The sequence below is a fragment of the Malaclemys terrapin genome, chromosome 3 (genome assembly GCF_027887155.1).
Source record: "Malaclemys terrapin pileata isolate rMalTer1 chromosome 3, rMalTer1.hap1, whole genome shotgun sequence".
Classification (NCBI taxonomy): domain Eukaryota; kingdom Metazoa; phylum Chordata; order Testudines; family Emydidae; genus Malaclemys; species Malaclemys terrapin.
Genome location: NC_071507.1, coordinates 163,524,898 through 163,541,346, shown reverse-complemented (window position 1 = coordinate 163,541,346; position 16,449 = coordinate 163,524,898). Strand labels below are relative to the sequence as shown.

At 41.5% G+C, this 16,449-nt stretch overlaps 1 protein-coding gene across 1 annotated transcript in view; it reads right to left on the bottom strand.

Moving 5' to 3' along the window:
* Nucleotides 1-8,488: 8,488 nt before the first annotated feature.
* KLHL31 (kelch like family member 31) overlaps nucleotides 8,489-16,449 on the bottom strand; it is a 265,997-nt gene continuing 258,036 nt past the window's right edge. Inside the window, exon 4 of the mRNA XM_054024418.1 lies at nucleotides 8,489-8,676. The gene's annotated coding sequence lies outside the window, so the exon portion shown is untranslated. The remainder of the gene's footprint in view (nucleotides 8,677-16,449) is intronic.

Sequence of the window (16,449 nt, the reverse complement as noted above, 5' to 3'; positions counted from 1 at the left end):
CTCTTGTTAACCAGCTAAATTACTTAAGTGATTTCCAACAGATGTTTCACAGAACGACAAAACACGTATAAGCGAACAGGAGAAGGAATATTGTCAACTAAGATTTAGAACTGGTCCTACAACTTTTCTTAAGAAACGTGAGAAAAGTGTCGGTTGGGGGCTAGTTCTCTGACAAAGAAGCTGGCAAGTAGTACATGGATGAGCAGTGCTGTTGTAAAAGAGGGATTGAGGCATTAGGTATTATTGGAACAATTTTAAAAAAAAACTGTAAAACTTTGTGGGTTTAGAGTGTGTAAAAGGACTCTGGTCAGATATTACCATAGCAACCACACCATAAACATCTTCTAACACTTATTAATCACACAACAAGAAAAGCTAAGCAGAAACATTACTTGGAATTCAGAAGTTAAATGGTTATTCATTCTGAGAAATGCATTCAGCAAAGTCCTTCAAAAGGAAAGATGCTGATTAAAAAGTGTCTGGCTGGAACCAAAAGGCTTTCTTGGGGGGAAGAATCAATCCACAGTTGGATTTTGGATCAATTTCTTGTTAAGAGTAATTCTGCTGTTTAGACAAACAGGACAAACATATGGGGGCAAAGAATAAGGAAAGCAGATATGGTAAGCAGAGAGGTGAGCGATGAACAATCACTATCTATCCTAAACAAACAATTCCTTTGACTTCATTTTATGTTTGTTGTTCCTTACAATTTTACAGGATGGGTTCACAAGTACAAATGACTTCCTACTCACCTTTTACCCACTTTGGCTAAACACAGCCGGTAAGTGCCTTAGCTAGCTACCGTCTTCTCTTTCTTTAATTGGTGCTAGCTCTACAACAGCATATGAGCTGGAGCCTTGTGACTGTTTATACATTGGAGGGAGATCAGTCTGCCTTTGAGGATGATCACCAGTTTTCACAGTAGCAATATAGAAAGTAGCATGTCGCCGTTTTCAAAGCTGGTAGGCGATATCAGAATGCAGACATGCCAACACAGCATCTAAAGTCAGGGAACACTACTTCAACTTAGCTTTCCACCAGTACACGCAATTTCACAACAGGATGAGGAGAAAGAGGCAATGATTCCTATGCACAGAGTTGACAGAAGACGCATGATGGGCCTGGGGTGGACAGACAGTCTGACTGACCATAGTTTTATTGGACCTTAGGTTAGTTTATGTGCCTTCATATTTAGCACAACTTATGAGGTAAAAAAATTACAGACCCATGTGTTGACAAAGTTCCTCCTCTATCTTGGTGGGTCCTGAGATTATTGGCGGATTTTCTTGCCTCAGAGATTCACCATGTGGGTTGGGGAACAGCCTAGAGACCTTCCCCTCTGGAAGAACCCACAGTCCAGGTTAACTGGGAGGTTTGGGGGGAACCCAGGCCCACCCTCTACTCCGGGTTCCAGCCCAGGGCCCTGTGGACTGCAGCTGTCTATAGTGCCTCCTGTAACTGCTGCATGACCGCTACAACTCCCTGGGCTACTTCCCCCTGGCCTCCTCCAAACTCCTTCCTTATTCTCACCACAGGACCTTCCTCCTGGTGTCTGATAACGCTTGTGCTCCTCAGTCCTCCAGCAGCACACCCTCTCACTCTCAGCTCCTTGTGTCTCTTGCTCCCAGCTCCTCACACTCGCACCACAAACTGAAGTGAGCTCCTTTTAAAACCCAGGTTCCCTGATTAGCCTGCCTTAATTGATTCTAGCAGCTTCTTCTTAATTGGCTCCAGGTGGCCTAATTAGCCTGCCTGCCTTAACTGGTTCTAGCAGGTTCCTGATTACTCTAGTGCAGCCCCTGCTCTGGTCACTCAGGGAACAGAAAACTACTCATCCAGTGACCAGTATATTTGCCCTCTGCCAGACTCCTGTACCCCCACTGGTCTGGGTCTGTCACACATGAAAGTTGAGAGAGAAAAACGATCAAATCACCTAACTGCCTTCGCTCAGCAGAATTGCACCTCTCAGCATGTCTCCAAACGAAGTATCTGTGCACATGTGTGTGGGGCTCTTGCGTGAGCACTGAAACAGATTCATGTTTTTCCAGTTCTGCTTCAGATATTTTGGGGGAAGCATCTCCTTTTTCTTCAATGCTGTGGTATCTTTCTGCAGTGCCCTGGTATGTGGAAACATGTGTGATTACAAGATGAAAAAATTCAGACCAGAGTCTCATAAACCAATGTGGTTTTAAGGCTCTCACTAACACCTTTACTGAGAAAACAAACACTCTGCATCTAGGTTGTACATTCTACTATTAGCCTCAATGGCAACATACCAAACAGAGCCCTTTTTAAAGTCTTTAGGCAGACAAAGGGTGGAAAGGAAACTAGGCAGACGGGTGAAGGTGGTTGCCTGAGGCAAGGTCAGCTGCAAAGGCAGGAAGGGAACTCAGGTATCCTGCATCCCACACTAGGCCCTATCCACTGGACCATGCTGCCTCTCTAACTTTACTCACAACCCAAGCCTTTAGCTGTTCTTTCAATCTGTTTGGTTTATTTTAACCATTCCTTAAGGTATTTCCATCACTCTAGATGATTGGTTGCAAAATTTCTCTTGCCTTTGAGCCTTTGTGTTGGTTTTTTTAAGTTTGTCATTTTAATCCTGACTTTCATTAACATCTTTCTGCGTCTACCCTGTCATGTAACAATGTTTTCTTTTCTTTTGATTTCCTTATAGAGACAAGGGAATCAAGCTCTCTCTCACGACCAGAAGTTGATCCAATAAAAGGTATTATCTCACCCACCTTGTCTCTCTAATATCCTGAGACCAACACAGCTACAACACCACTGCAGACAACAATAGAAGATTCTCTTATAGTGGATTATCTGTTAAACAGATTTGTACATCATACAGCGTTCCAGACAGAACAACACCATAGATCCATTCACTCAGTCCCTGCTCATGGGGATTAGGGCCTTGTCATTAGAAGACAATAAAAATAACTAATTAGCAGCCTTTTTTATGGCCTCTGACAGAACAGAAGTATGATGCATCCTAGGACAGAAAAGAAGTTGCATTCAGCTCAACACAGAAGTTGCAGGCATTTGAAGTCAAGTACATTTAAAAACTTGTTAGTTTAGAGAGAATCATATAATTAGACTGGCATGTTTATTATTCAATGAATAGCAGCAAAACCACTGGATCACAGAGGAAACTACTCACCTAACTCCGCAGAATCCCCAAGACGTAGACCAAAAGATCCCCATGAGCCAAGCAGGCCCATGCATCCTTCAAGTCAAGAGTTCACATGGTCTTGCCTCCCTTGATAAGGAAGCAGGGCCATCTTACATGTGAAACAAACCCCAATCATTACCTGCTAAACCGCCATAATGTTTTCTCTACATTATAATGCTACAGCTCTTCCAGATGTCCTAGAAGCATTGTACACAAGCATTAGTTTTCTGTTTTGTTTATGATTTCATCTTAATGACTTGCCTTGCATTTTAAAGTTGAGCTCTCTATTTGAACTGAACACTGTGAGACAGAGTATACAAGGATGTAATGTCTTGCTTATTAGTAAATGTTTATATTTTGATAGCACCTGGAGTCCTCAACCAGGTTGGGCTGCATTGTGCTAGGTGCTGTACAAACATATAGTAACTAACAGTCTCTGCCCCAAAGAGCTAGCAGTCTAAACGACAAGACATATTGGGAGATGAGACAATCAGCTCTGCTGGGGTGAGGGCAGGAGGTAGCAAAAATTATAATGCTTGAGGAGTCAGTAGCACTGACCACACCGATCTTTCCCATTATCAGGTTGCAGTTTTCTGTAGCCATTATGGCTCAGGTGAGCTGTGAAGAGGGACTTGAAGACAAGACGGTAGTTTTATGGATTTTAACTGGGAGCTGTTCCTGCTTGTAAGGGGAGGGACATGAAAAAGCATGGAAGCGCTCAAAGATGCAGAGAACTGGATGATCCAAGCTGGCATCGTTAGCAGACAACGGTGGGAGTTGATCTTGTGATAAGGTATTCGGTGGGATAGGTATAGCAGGCTGGATTGTGAAGGGCTTTTAAAGTAAAGAGTAGCCTGTTTGAAAATAAACGTATCAACTAAAGTGAAAAAAACATGTATGAAGCTTGGAATTCATGTATCCTATGGCCCACACTCAAAGAGGAGAACCATGCAGGAATGTTATTATAGTAATGAGTACACGGGAACAAGGTACAAAGGAATCTGGGAATCTGACTGGTGGAGCCAAGGAAGCATCTAGAGGACATGACCACCACCCGAGAGGAGCATGCAGATCTTTGAGAAGGCAAAGCCAAAAGCAGCAGCATGTGCTGCAGCAGTCAAATTATTTTGATTGCATCACTGTTCAGCTCCCGAGCAAAGTTCACAGCTGTACTGCAGCCAAGGGGAAGAATATGTGGGCAGCCTAAAATAATGGAAATCAGAAAAAGTTGGGGCACACCAGCAAGGCTCAGCAAAATAAAATAAAATCTTAAACCACTTGAAGATTGTAACTTAAGCCCTGTGGACTGTGTTCAGACAGCCTGTAATCAAGGTTAGAAGGCCTGGGTCGGAGAACAGAGAAGGGAATGAACAATCCTCTCTGGAGTAGAGACTGCATCTGAAGCACTAAAAACTGAGAGCAGGAGCCGTTTTATGACAGTCTTTGCTCTTTGATTAGTTGTTCAGCTCAAGATGGGAGCAAGTCAAATATTGTACTGTTACACCTTGATCTCTTGGCTGTAACATGAAACACTCCTTTCAAGGTCTACGTTTCAAACTGTTTAAAGGTGATGTTCATTTACTTCTCTCTCATGTTCACTCTCAGGCCTGTCTCTCCCCTTCCTCCCAGCCCAGAATCAGGCTCCCATTTACTTTCTGAGCACTGCTCCATTGCAGTGCTGATCTCTGGCACAGGGAAGATAAGGAAGCATGGATGCTGGCCAGTCTGGGACAGTAGCCACCTGCACATGGTGCTGGTAGAACAGAGCTGCCTGTGTATCACTGTACTACTCAGAGTCAGACTTGACTCTACCTGGACCTGATTGTATGCAGAGGGGAAGGCTGGCTTTAGGTCTTGTGCAAGAAAAGGAGAAGAAGAGTTCATTAGAAGGCTTGAGGGGGCGGGGGAAGAAAGAGTAGTGACATGGGATTGGCAGGTCTTTGATATGCATGAGCTTAGCCAACTTGCTGTCAGCTTTACCAACTCAGCTGGCTGGCAACTGCTTCAGGAATCCAGAGTTTACGGCGGTTTGCAAAAACCTGGATGAAGCTCTGATTTTTGTAAAACTGGCTGGGACAGGTGCTGAAAACTGGGACAACATTCCCACTTCAGAGACCCTAAATAGATCATTCATCATAGGAGCAGATGGGATTGCTACAGTGTCACAGTAGCAGATGGACTGAGAAGGCATCATCCACGTTTTTTACTTACTACTATCAGGAATCACGGTAACTTGGGGAAGCCACTAAATCTACCAGGACATTCCTAGTAAGCCAACTACTAGAGGAGTGATAGAACAGCTCAACAGAGTTCTGAAGATATAGGACAGCTGCTAAGGAATCAAAGTGGAGCCATTAAGGAGCTAGAACTGGGAGGCTAACAGACTAAAGATGGCCAGAAGGCAAGTGAGGAGAGGCAGCATATGAAAGATTTTGGGGATGGGCTAGGGTTTGTTCTGTTGGACATGAGCAACCATGCTGGATTTGATTTCCGGTTTTAAAATGGCAGGAAAAGAACTAAGTAAAATGGGGTTAAAAGATGGAGATTAGTTCCATAATATGGCTACACCTGAAAGTTCACATGCTTCCTTAAAGTGATAGTAACTAGGGGGAGACAACAGGCCTGTTAATCAGTAATTGGAGGCTTATCCATAGCATGGTTCATCTCCTCCATAGCTTGGCAATGGTATGAGAGATGGTGAGAATCAGTAGGAATGGAGCAGGGTTATGCTTTAGCTCCACAAGAATACACAATCCTCCTGTGCACCCTCTCTCTCCCCCTCAATCCCTCCCTCTGCCCTCTGTTCGTGGGAGAAGTGGCCCTGGAAAAACATTAAAATATTGGCAAAAAGAAGAACAGGAGTACTTGTGGCACCTTAGAGACTAACAAATTTATTAGAGCATAAGCTTTCGTGGACTACAGCCCACTTCCGAAGAAGTGGGCTGTAGTCCACGAAAGCTTATGCTCTAATAAATTTGTTAGTCTCTAAGGTGCCACAAGTACTCCTGTTCTTCTTTTTGCGGATACAGACTAACACGGCTGTTACTCTGAAACTTGTCATTAAAATATTGGAAGTTATGGTTGGACCTCACACACACCTAACCTTCCAGGCGACTGCTAAGAGAGAGCAAGAGCCCAGCTCACCTCCCAGCACTGTTGTGGCTAAAACATGACACTGCTGGGCAACTGAGCCTCCCTTGTCCTCCTTTCAAAATGACTTCTTGGGCCATGATTCATTCCAAAATAGGAAGGAGCCATACCAGTTTGAGAGCTGACTGGAAGCGTGTCTGCAAACAGCGGTACTTAGCCATCTAGCACAGTAACCGTGTTACATTGTCTATGAAAAGATGAACATGTTTCTACAATTTGCAGGAAAAAAATTAAGGACTTCAGCCATTTTAAGTGTTGCGAAACCACTTTCTATACAATTCTAGGCACATTTATCATAATGATGCTTTTACAGGGCTTGAGCCAAAGTCCAGTGGAGTTGCTGGAAAGACTCCCATTGACTTCAGTGGGTTGTGGAACAGACCTCACTTCATTAAAAGGTAAGCTTGGAACATTGCTTTTACATAATTAGTTCTTTTGCTATTATGTGACCCTCTGTAAAAGGCCAAGACATTATTTGATCTGGGATCTTCAGTTTCAAAGGACAAAAGAGTCAAGCCAAAGGGTCCTCTAAGTCTGCATCTTGCAGACCTCTTCATTTTCTAACAGGATTACGTTATTTTTAGAATGTGTTCAGGCTCTGTATGACTTGATTTCTTCACATTGTACCATGAATGATTAACGTATAACCTTTCCCTCATGATTAACTTGCAGCTAAACAGCCAGAAGTGTTATTACACTTCTGCAACTGAAGAACACTTCTGAGCCAATCGTCAAGTACATTTGTTATCATTATTTTGATAGAACGTTGCTGCACTAACGTGATTTGATCTTTCATCAGCCTCCAGGACAAAGGTTTTCTTTGTAGGTGATTGCTCTAGTGTGGTAAACGTCAAGCAATATTTCCTGATACCTAAGACTCTGTGTCCATTAAGGATTTGACACACTGGCTTTTCAACAAATTATAAAGTAATATTTGCAAGAAGTCATTAAAATGCAAGGTCAAAAGCAGATTACATAAAAGAACTTTTCAGAATAAATTCAGATCTCTCTCTTTTCCAGTTATTTTCTAGTGGAGCTAGTCAGAAAATAGGTTTTATCCTACAGATAATTTTGACACAAATGGAAATATATTATCCAAATTCTCTACAGACAATTTCAACTTTTGATTTTGAAAAACAAAAACCAAAAACTGAAAAAATTCAGCTGAAAATAATTAAAAAATTGGTTAGAAAATGCCATTATGGTGTCTCAATGGGAGCAGTTGCGCAGGTGTTGTTCAGCTGTGTAGTCCAGGCTACATGTCCCAGGATGAACCATGGTCTCACCTCTTGTTGAGCCACCAAAGTGCATCATGGGAGATTGTAGCCCATCTGGGGACCCCCGCCCCAGAGCAGAATGGAAGCACGAGGCACCTGATAATTGTAACTATTATGAGGAAATATGGCTGCATTTCTGAATAGAAATGTTTCAGTTTTGAGATGTTTGGTTTTCAACAAAAAGTAAAAATTTTCCAAGGAAAGAAGACACTTGTTGCCAAAAATTGTGTTTAGTCAATAAACTAATTTTCCATTGAAAAACAGTTTGAATGGAACATTTTTGACCAGCAGCCCTATTTCCTATCTTTCATTGGGCAATATTTTAAAGTCCTTACTCCATTATTATTCTGGCAAAACTCCTACTGAAACCAGGCAAAGCTGTCAGAGGGCCTTAGGGTTTGGCTCATTGTCTTTTGTAAAGTAAAAGCTAAACTTTAGGTCAAGATTATCAAGAGAGAGCAGTGATTTTGCATGCCTCAATTTTTGGGTGCCCAGCTTGAGACACCTTTATGGGGTTTGATTTTCTGAGAGTGCGTGGCTCAGCATTTTCTAAACATCAAGCCCTTTAAAAAGCACCTCAAGTTTAAAACCCCAAAATGGAAAGATGCAAAATCACTAGAGACTTTGCCCTCAATTTACTAGTGAGTTGATTTTTAATAGATAGTCTGATGAAATCAGATTAAATCCATTGTCATTAATAAGAATATTATTTCTATTTCTGTAAGGAACAGCTTTATGGTTAAACCATTTTAGCAAATGTAGGAATTGATAGCACCACCTAGTGTGGAAAATGCAAACCTGAAATTGATATTTGGTAATTTACAAGTTTCAGAGTAACAGCCGTGTTAGTCTGTATCCGTAAAAAGAAGAACAGGAGGACTTGTGGCACCTTAGAGACTAACAAATTTATTAGAGCATAAGCTTTCGTGGACTACAGCCCACTTCTTCGGATGCATATAGAATGGAACATATAATGAGGAGATATATATACACACATACAGAGAGCATAAACAGGTGGGAGTTGTCTTACCAACTCTGAGAGGCCAATTAATTAAGAGAAAAAAAAAAAAAAAACTTTTGAAGTGATAATCAAGCTAGCCGAGTACAGACAGTGTGATAAGAAGTGTGAGAGTACTTACAAGGGGAGATAGAGTCAACGTTTGTAATGGCTCAGCCATTCCCAGTCCTTATTCAAACCGGAGTTGATTGTGTCTAGTTTGCATATCAATTCTAGCTCTGCAGTCTCTCTTTGGAGTCTGTTTTTGAAGTTTTTCTGTTGTAATATAGCCACCCGCAGGTCTGTCACTGAATGACCAGACAGGTTAAAGTGTTCTCCCACTGGTTTTTGAGTATTTTGATTCCTGATGTCAGATTTGTGTCCATTAATTCTTTTGCGTAGAGACTGTCCGGTTTGGCCAATGTACATGGCAGAGGGGCATTGCTGGCACATGATGGCATATATCACATTGGTAGATGTGCAGGTGAACGAGCCCCTGATGGTATGGCTGATGTGATTAGGTCCTATGATGATGTCACTTGAATAGATATGTGGACAGAGTTGGCATCGGGGTTTGTTACAAGGATAGGTTCCTGGGTTAGTGGTTTTGTTCAGTGATGTGTGGTTGCTGGTGAGTATTTGCTTTAGGTTGGGGGGTTGTCTGTAAGCAAGGACAGGTCTGTCTCCCAAGATCTGTGAGAGTAAAGGATCATCTTTCAGGATAGGTTGTAGATCTCTGATGATGCGCTGGAGAGGTTTTAGTTGGGGGCTGAAGGTGACAGCTAGTGGTGTTCTGTTGTTTTCTTTGTTGGGCCTGTCTTGTAGGAGGTGACTTCTGGGTACTCGTCTGGCTCTGTCAATCTGTTTTTTCACTTCAGCAGGTGGGTATTGTAGTTTTAAGAATGCTTGATAGAGATCTTGTAGGTGCTTGTCTCTATCCGAGGGATTGGAGCAAATGCGGTTATATCTTTAACTTTAACCTGTCTGGTCATTCAGTGACAGACCTGCGGGTGGCTATATTACAACAGAAAAACTTCAAAAACAGACTCCAAAGAGAGACTGCAGAGCTAGAATTGATATGCAAACTAGACACAATCAACTCCGGTTTGAATAAGGACTGGGAATGGCTGAGTCATTACAAACGTTGACTCTATCTCCCCTTGTAAGTACTCTCACACTTCTTATCACACTGTCTGTACTCTGCTAGCTTGATTATCACTTCAAAAGTTTTTTTTTTTTTTTTTTTTTTCTCTTAATTAATTGGCCTCTCAGAGTTGGTAAGACAACTCCCACCTGTTTATGCTCTCTGTATGTGTGTATATATATCTCCTCAATATATGTTCCATTCTATATGCATCCGAAGAAGTGGGCTGTAGTCCACGAAAGCTTATGCTCTAATAAATTTGTTAGTCTCTAAGGTGCCACAAGTCCTCCTGTTCTTCTTTTTTTGGTAATTTACAGAATCCCATGGTAGGGAGGAAGGGAAGATGAGATATCTCATAGTTATTGATCTAGTGCTTAGTTATTTCAGGTTAAAATCTCTGAAATGAGTGATTTCCCCCCCCCTTTTATTATGCTACACTTTGGATAAACGTGTTAATGTTAAAATTAGTCGTAACGTGTAAAGCATTGGGAAAAAATGGGAGGGAAACCTCAGAGGAGCGAAGTCACTTTCTAGCACAGAATGGCCGAGATAGGAGGTGGTGCAGAGCTATAGCAAAAAAGCTAAAAGTTACTTTGTTCTGGAATATAGTGTCCACACTAGGATAGCTTATTCTGCTATAGCTATGGCAGTTAATTTCCCCGTGTAGATGAGTTCTGAGTGAACCACCAAAAACTACAAGAAGAGTTAGAAGACAAAAAATATTTTAGACTGAAAGAGACTGCCAGCTGCTCTTCAGTGATTAAGAACCCGAAAGTCCCATTCAGAGAGTTGTAATGTTGGTATATGCTATGGAATCCTTACCAAGTTTCAGGCCACAAGAATGAGAGAGTATTCCTACACTGCTGATCTGGATAAATCAATCAATTCAGAGACCTGTTATCTGTGAAGGAAGATCCACTAGGATGCTTAATATGCCTGTTTGAAATAATAAGGCATGTGAACCGTAGGAGGACTGAAAGTCAGGGAGTTCCATTTCTTGCTGCTACTCTAAAGGAAACTGTACTTATTGTGCTAATGGTGCAATTGATGGGAATGACACAGGAAGGGTTATCAAGCATTAGGATCTGCATTAAGCACCCAAGTTGGAGTTGGATTCTAAATACAGCTGATTAGAGTACAGTTCAAGTATCATATTAGAAGTCATGAAGAACCTCTCCCTAGATTTGCTGAAAATGAGAACCATTTAGTACATGTTCTGTAATCTCCCTTCTTGTCTCTCTTCTCTTCAGAACACTATTGCCAAGGCAACCTTCCTTTCCTGCCAAGCCAGTTCTCTTTCTCCTCACTGGCTACTTTCTCAGAAAGTTTAAGCTTCCTCTGCTCATTTTTAAAGCTCTTCATCAAACTGTGCTCTCATCTCTTCCTCTACTGCCTTACATGCTATCTAAACTTCTCTCCTGTTTGCTTCCTTTGTCCCCGTAACTCACTTCCTCTGTTCTGCTTTTCTCCAGAGGCTTGGAACATCCTCCTAATTATGCCAAGTTCTCCATGCCTCAAAAATCTGACAATCCGTCTGTTCCAGGGAACATTCCAGCCCTACACCCACACACCAGTCAGAGCCCTATCTTGTGAGATGTTAGAGCACCGATCGCTCCCCTTTTGTTTGTGTTATTATTAATAATTAGATATTATTTATTTGTATTATTGTAGAGCCTAGGAGCCCTAGTCATGGACCAGGACCCATTGTGCCAGGTGCTGTACAAACACAGACCAAAAAGAGACATTCCTTGGCCCAAAGAGTTTACAATCTCTGCCTGATATTGTACTCACCAGTGCAGTCATTTTATGCTTTGCTTAGCACATTTTACTTGTGAAGCACAGAATGCACTGATGACACCATCTAAATAATTATCAGACATTTCCAGCTGCCCAAGAGCTACAGGATGTCTTGTGCTGAAAGCAATTGCCGGATGAATTTACAGAAAGGTTAATTTGAGATGTAGGCTGAATTTCCACCTCCCGCCTCACCTTGTTTAAATATGTTTGCTCACCTCTAATTATAACACTTTCTGACATAAAACTACGTGTCTTAGATTTCCTGGATATCAAAATACACAGATCTGCACTCTCACCATTTCTGTTATAACAGCTCTTATTTTGTTCCGAAACGTTTGTCTCCCAAGGTCATTGGTGCAATGAAGATTAGAAATATCACAATCCATTATATAGCATGTGCTTTCTTTTAATCTCCCTCTTAGTTTGCATGAAGACTTTAGTCTCATATTGGAAAAAAATGATAGATCTGGTTTACAAATTCTCTGCTGTACGTGTACAGCAGTGGTGAAACAAAGGGAGAATATATTATTTTGTTCAGTGCCCTGTCAAGTGACTTAATATTCTGGTCATCAGTACTACTAGAATCTGTTTTGAGGGCATTTCAAATTGTTACCTTGCAAATAACAGATGACAGCTCTGTTCATCAAAACCTTTTCTATATCCTGCTATCCAAAATAGATCTTTAGAGAGGTTAAAGTTGAGCTTCAAAAATAGGGGAAAAAACCAAAACCAAAACAAAACAAATTCTGTATATGCAGAGATGAAAATATTTGTTTAAAGATAGTGAAATTTGATGTTCTGTGACTGCACTTAACAATATGTATAAAGTAATGCATATTGGAAAACATAATCGCATCTATACATACAAAGTGATGGAGTCTAAAATTAGCTATTACCACTCAAGAAAGTGTTGTTGGAGTCATTGTGCACAGTTCTCTGAAAACATCTAATCAATGTGCAGTCAAAAAAGCTAACAATGTTAGGAACCCTTAGGAAAGGGGGAAAGGATCGATAATAATACAGTAAACATCGTAATGTCACTCTATAAATCCATGGTATGCCCACACCTTGAATACTGCAAGCAGTTCTGGTCACCCCATCTCCAAAGCACTATATTAGAAATGGAAGAAGTACAGAGAAGGGCAACAAAAACGATTAGGGGTATGGAACAACTTCCACACAAGGAGAAATTAAAAAGACTGGGACTGTTCAACTTGGAAAAGAGACAACTAAGAGGGGATATGACAGAGATCTAAAATATCTTGAATGGTGTGGAGAAAGTGAATAGGGAAGTGTTATTTACTCCTGCACATAACATCAGACCCAGGGGTTACCTAAGGAAAATAATAGGCAGCAGGTTTAAAACAAACAAAGAATTACTTCTTCACACAATGCACAGTCAACCTGTGGAATTCGTTGTCAGGGGATGATGTAAAGGCCAAAACTATAACTGGATTCAAAAAAATAATTAGATAAGTTCATGGAGGATAGGTTCATCAATGACTATTAGCCAGGATGATCAGGGATTCAACCCCATACTCTGAGTGCTCCTAAGCCTCTGACTGCCAGATGCTGGGACTGGATGAGTGGGGATGGATCACTTGATGATTGCCCTGTTCTATTCACTCCCTTTGAAGCATCTGGCATTGGCCACTGTTGGAAGACAGGATACCAGGCTAGATGGACAATTGGTCTGACCCAGTATGGCCATTCTTATACACTTTTGTACACAACTCTGGCCTGTACTAGGTGTCAGCAAATGGACACTGTGTTTGCCATTTATTTCAGCAGCAATTACTTATTAATGCCCTTCGTTTTATGCTGTATAGAGGTGATGATGTATGTCCTCTATCCCCATCTTTGTCTGCTCTTTTACATTCTACCACAAGAGGGCCTGGTTGCATAGTGAATTCATTCCAGAGGGCTAGAAGGAATTGCCTGCTCCAGTTCACTGTTACTGCTAGGTTTGTTCTACAGCCCTTCTGTTGTCAGAATAACACATTAACTTGTTATTGTGCCTGTGTAACCAGAGCCCGTGTATCAATCTTTATGCCTCTGTCAGAATATCCCTGATCACTGCACTCTGGGTACAGAACCAATGGACATAAACGGCAAAACCTCAGAATGAGTAGGAGTCACATCCCATTTCTGCCTTGGCTTCTGCAACAAACAGTTCCTCCCTATGGGTTTTCAGCTTCACAAAGAATCATATCTTTTTGTTCTCCTTTCACCCTCTTCATATTAATCACATGACCGAAAGTTCTAACAGCCCTCTCAACTTCTGCTGTACTATCCACAGGGGATACCTCAGTGACCAAAATGGTCCTATAGGGATCGAACAATATTTATACAGTGTACACATTCAATAACAATATTCAATAACACTAAATTATTTTTATTTGGGCATAAGCTTTCGTGAGTAAAAACCTCACTTCTTCGGATGCATCCGAAGAAGTGAGGTTTTTACTCACAAAAGCTTATGCCCAAATAAATCTGTTAGTCTTTAAGGTGCCACCAGATTCTTTGTTGTTTTTGTAGATACAGACTAACACGGCTACCCCCTGATACTTGACTAAATTATTTTATAACTAACTGCTGCAATCCTCCTCAAAAAGAAATCAGAGGTGAATTCTGAGCAATCTTCAAGCCCTTGTCTGTTCAGGTGCCAATTTGTAATCTTTGGGTGGGCTAGAGTTTACTTCATTGTCCTTCTCCAGTGCCTCAAAGAATCCAACTTGCATAGAAAAGCACCTGTAGATCCAGAATTCAGTCACTGAGGATTTTCAGTAAGGATTGCACAGCGTCAACCTCCCCACAATCAAGTCCAAAACAACAAAAGGAATTAATTTAAGTCTTAAGTACCAACTTTATAAAAATCTTATTATAAAGCAACATTAATAATAAAAACAATTATACAACATAACATGGCTACTTTATAAGCCACATACATTATCTTCACAGTTATACCTAAACATAAAAAAAGAAAACAAATTAAATCTGAACAGGTCAGTCCCCACAGAAACACTGTGAGAAGCCACTCAGAGTTTCCAAAAGCTTAGGTTGAGTTCACCTGAGTCTCAGTTAGAGTCTTTGGTCAGCAGCGTTCACATCGCACGTCTCGTCAGTATCTGGCCCAAGCTGGGGAAGCTAATGAGCCAACCAGCATGTGACGTTACACCTCATATTCTTCATAGAAGTATTGTTATGATATGAATATGGCATAACTAAGATATGTTTTATGCAAGGTAGATCATGTGAGGTATTATTGAAAAGGTTATGATTTACTGAATGTGTTTATTCAATTTGTATGCATATATCATTTCTGTATTGTCTATGTAACAATTACAAATGTGTGAGTATGTGCTTGGGATAATGACAGGTTTCAGAGTAGCAGCCTTGTTAGTCTGTATCCGCAAAAAGAACAGGAGAACCTTCTTACTATATGTTCCATTCTATGCATCTGATGAAATGGGCTGTAGCAGACGAAAGTTTATGCTCAAATAAATTTGTTAGTCTCTAAGGTGCCACAAGTACTCCTGTTCTTTATGTGATTGGGAAACGCCCACCAGACAGTAAGCAATCAGCCTTAATGGGCCATTAGGAAAAGACAATGAGTCTCCAAAGATGTGGCTCCCCCCATCTTCCCAGGAGTTCCTTCCTGTGGACCTAAAATAAACCTTGTCTCATTCTTGCCGGCAAGTTAAAGAAGTATGGGCTGGATGAATGGACTATAAGGTGGATAGAAAGCTGGCTAGATCATCGGGCTCAACGGGTAGTGATCAATGGCTCTATGTCTAGTTGGCAGCTGGTATCAAGCGGAGTGCCCCAAGGGTCGGTCCTGGGGCCAGTTTTGTTCAATATTAATGATTTGGATGATGGCATGGACTGCACCCTCAGCAAGTTTGCAGATGACACTAAACTGGGAGGAATGGTAGATGCACTGGAGGGTAGGGATAGGATACAGAGGGACCTAGACAAATTAGAGGATTGGGCCAAAAGAAATTTGATGAGTTGCCCTGACACTGCAAGGTCATGTGATAAGGTCACCTGGTACAAAATACCACTTGGACACTGCTGTTACTTTTCCACTGGAAACAAAGGCTTCCTGCCTTAGGTAAATTCTATTTAAGGCTGTCATTCAGGACTCTCCTTCACTGCCTGCCCAGGAAGGAAGACTGCTAAAAACACCTGGAGGGAAAGGCAGGGTCGAGTCCAGGCTGAGACAGGGGTCCAGTATGTAAAGAGAAATAACTGGAACTCTAAGCTACAGAAACTATGCAACTTGCCTAAAACAACACAGAGTGAGAAATTACATTTTGTAACCTGTTTCTTGAGTATATTAAGCTTAGTTTGTGTGTTTTGTTTTATTTGCTCAGTAATCTGCTTTGTTCTGTTTGCTGCCCCTTATAATCACTTAAAATTTACCTTTTGTAGTTAAACTTATTTCTTGTTCATTTCAAAACCCAGTTTGTGCAATTCATATCTGGTGGGGTGAGGGGGAGGCAAAAAGCATTGTATATTTCTCTCCACCTTGAGGAAGGGGGTGATTTTTATGAGTTTGCATTGTGCAGATCTGTCTATACAGCGCAAGGCAATATTATTTCAGGTTTACACCCAAAAGAAGGTGTGCACATGAGTGTTGGATAAATCCTTGAGCTGAATCTTCCCACACAGAGATGATTTCAGTCTGTGTCTGCAGCTGGGTGTGGTCTTACCCATGTGTGTGCTAGAGAAGGCTTGAGGGCCTGGCACAGCAAGGACAGTGTGAGGAAGCCCAGGCTGGTGGAACAGGAAGATGCAGTGGGCTCCCAGCACATTAGGTGGCATCCCAGATGGGGGTTCCAACCGTCACACGGGACCAAATTTGGTGATGAATCCTGGTCATGTGCTACCTGAGCATTGCACATAT